The sequence below is a fragment of the Nicotiana sylvestris genome, chromosome 12 (assembly GCF_000393655.2).
Source record: "Nicotiana sylvestris chromosome 12, ASM39365v2, whole genome shotgun sequence".
Lineage (NCBI taxonomy): Eukaryota > Viridiplantae > Streptophyta > Magnoliopsida > Solanales > Solanaceae > Nicotiana > Nicotiana sylvestris.
This window is the reverse complement of record NC_091068.1, coordinates 33768175-33771377: the sequence shown is the minus strand read 5'-3', so window position 1 is coordinate 33771377 and position 3203 is coordinate 33768175.

The following is a 3203-nucleotide window of genomic DNA, read 5'->3' as shown; positions in this document are numbered from 1 at the left end:
ATCACAAAGAAATTCGGAAAAGGGAATCAATAAAATCACAATAGAATCTCGGCAAGGGAACAATAGTATAACAATAATATCCCGGCAAGGGAAACAACATCATTTGTACTAACATCCCGGCAAGCGAAACAATATTATAAGCAATAACATCCCGGCAAGGGAAAACAATATCATAGACCTCTTCTCTTTTCCACAATTACTTCCAACTCACTTTTCAACTTAGGCCAATGCTCTACAATGTTCAATTACCAAGAATAATTCCACAAGCCTTGTTCAACATTAGAAATTATCTTATTAAGCATCGACAATACATAACGGAGTCACAACAATCATAGAATAAGACTCACGGGCATGCTTGACACCAACATATAGATACTCGTCACCATACCTATACATCGTACTCAACAATTAACACATAGCATTAAGACCACACTTCATATTCCCTCAAGCTAAGGTTAGACCAAATACTTACCTCGATGCCACAAACACAATCAAGCCTCAACTACTTCTTTACCTCTTGTTTCCACTTCCAATTCGCTTGTATCTAGTCACAATTTACTTAATAACATTAATAAGTGCTAAATAAACCAATTCTAATGCATGAAAATAGGTTTTCTAGTGTTTTCCCCAAAATATCAAAAATTGACCCCCGGGCCCGCTTGGTCCAAACCCAAAATTTGGACCAAAACCCGATTACCCATTCACCCCAAAGCGCGGATATACAATTGGTTTTGGAATCCGAACTCAATTTGAGGTCTAAAACCCCAAATTTCGATATTCCTAAGTTCTACCCAAAATTCTCAAGTTCACCATGAAAACGCTAGATTCTAGGATGAAATCTTGTAAAAAGAAGTTAAGGAATGAAAGAAATGAGTTAAAAATCACTTATTTGTGTTTTGGGAAAGAAAGAGTGTCTTGAAAAATCGCCTCTTATGTTTTAGGTTTTTGAAAAATGAAAGTGGCTGAAAAGTATCGTTTATATATACCCCTCTCAGACCCTCACCGCTGACCGCATAAAAAGGACCGCGGCCGCAGAGCTCCACTGCGGACTGCGAAACATCGAGTGTGGCCGTGAAGACATGGCCTTGCCCATTGCTGACCACAAAAACCCCACCGCGGTCGCGAAGACCCCACCGCGGTCGGGAAAAATCCACCGCGAACCGCGAAGCCTGGTTTCAGAGACCTGCAACTTTCTCTGAACCTGCAACAATTATTTTCTAAGTCTAAATTCACTCCATGGCCTATCCAAAACTCACCCGAGCCCTTGGGGCTCCAAACTAATTATGCACGCAAGTCTAAAAAACCTCATATGGACTTGCTCGTGCGATCAAATTATGAAAATAACATCAAACAACTACGAATTCAACCTCAAATTCATAAAATTACTCAAGAACATTGAAAATTCCCATTTTCTCAACTATAGGTCAGTTTCATACCAAACCACTTCCGACTCTTACCAAATTGCATAGATTCAACTTAATTAATAATTTCCAGCAACAATTTTTTTTAAAAATTCTTTTCTCGGACTTGGGGCCTCAAAATTCGATTCTAGGCATAGCCCAAGTTCCATATTTTACTACGGACCCTACGGGACCATCGAATCACGGGTCCGGGTCTGTTCACCAAGAATGTTGATCAAAGTCAACTTTATCCAATTTTAAAGTCCAATTTTATAAATTTTCTTATATCTCACATAAAAGCTTTCCGAAAACGCGCCCGAACTGCGCACGCAATATGAGGTAAGATAAAAAGAGGTTTTCAAGGCCTTAGAACACAAAATTTACTTTTAAAACAAGTGATGACTTTTTGGGTCATAACATTCTCCACCTCTAAAACAATCGTTCATCCTCGAACGAATATAGAAAAGAAATACCTGAGTTGGAGAAAAGATGGGGATATCGGCTTCGTATATCGGACTCGAACTCCCAAGTCGCTGCCTCAACAGGCTGACCCCTCCACTGAACACGAACCAAAGGAAAACTCGTCGATCTCAACTGACGAACTTGCCGGTCTAGAATAGCTACCAGCTCCTCCTCATAGGACAAGTCCTTGTCCAACTGGACAGTGCTGAAGTCTAACACGTGGGATGGATCGCCGTGATACTTCTGAAGCATGGACACATGAAATACTAGATGCACGGCTGATAAACTCGGCGGTAATGCAAGTCTGTAAGCCACCTCCTTCACTCGATCAAGAATATCAAAAGGACCAATGAATCTAGGGCTTAGCTTGCCCTTCTTTCCAAATCTCATCATGCCCTTCATAGGCGAAACCCGAAGCAACACCCCGCTCGCCGACCATGAATGCCATATCATGAACCTTATGGTCGGCATAACTCTTTTGCCTGGACTGAGCTGTACGAAGCCTATACTGAATAATCTTAACCTTGTCCAAGGCATCCTGTACTAGATCTGTACCCAACAACTGAGCCTCTCCAGGTTCAAACCACCCAACCGGCGACCGACACCGCCTACCATATAAAGCCTTATAGGGAGCCATCTGGATGCTCGACTGGTAACTGTTGTTGTAGGAAAACTCTGCTAAAGGCAAGAACTAATCCCACGAGCCTCCAAAGTTAATAACACAAGCTCGGAGCATATCCTCCAAAATCTGAATAGTACGCTCAGACTGCCCGTCCGTTTGAGGATGAAATGTTGTGCTCAACTCGACCCGTGTGCCCAACTCATACTGAACTACCATCTAGAAATGTGAGGTAAACTACGTACCTCGGTCAGAAATGATAGACACGGGCACACCATGAAGACGAACAATCTCCCGGATATATATCTCTGTCAACCCCTTAGAAGAATAGGAAACTGCCACAAGAATGAAATGTGCTGACTTGGTCAGCCTATCAACAATAACCCACGCTGCGTCGAACTTCCTCTAAGTTTGTGGGAGTCCAACAACAAAGCCATGGTGATACGTTCCCACTTCCACTCAGGAATCTCAGTCCTCTGAAACATACTACCAGGTCTTTGATACACGTACTTTACCTGATGACAATTCAAACATCGAGCCACATATGCAACAATATCCTTCTTAATCCTCCTCCATCAGTAATGCTACCACAAATCATGATACATCTTAGCGCCACCTGGATGAATAGAGTACCAGGAACTATGGGCCTCCTCTAGAATCAACTCACGAAGTCCATCCACATTAGGCACACAAGTATGACCCTGCATCCTGAAAACTCCATC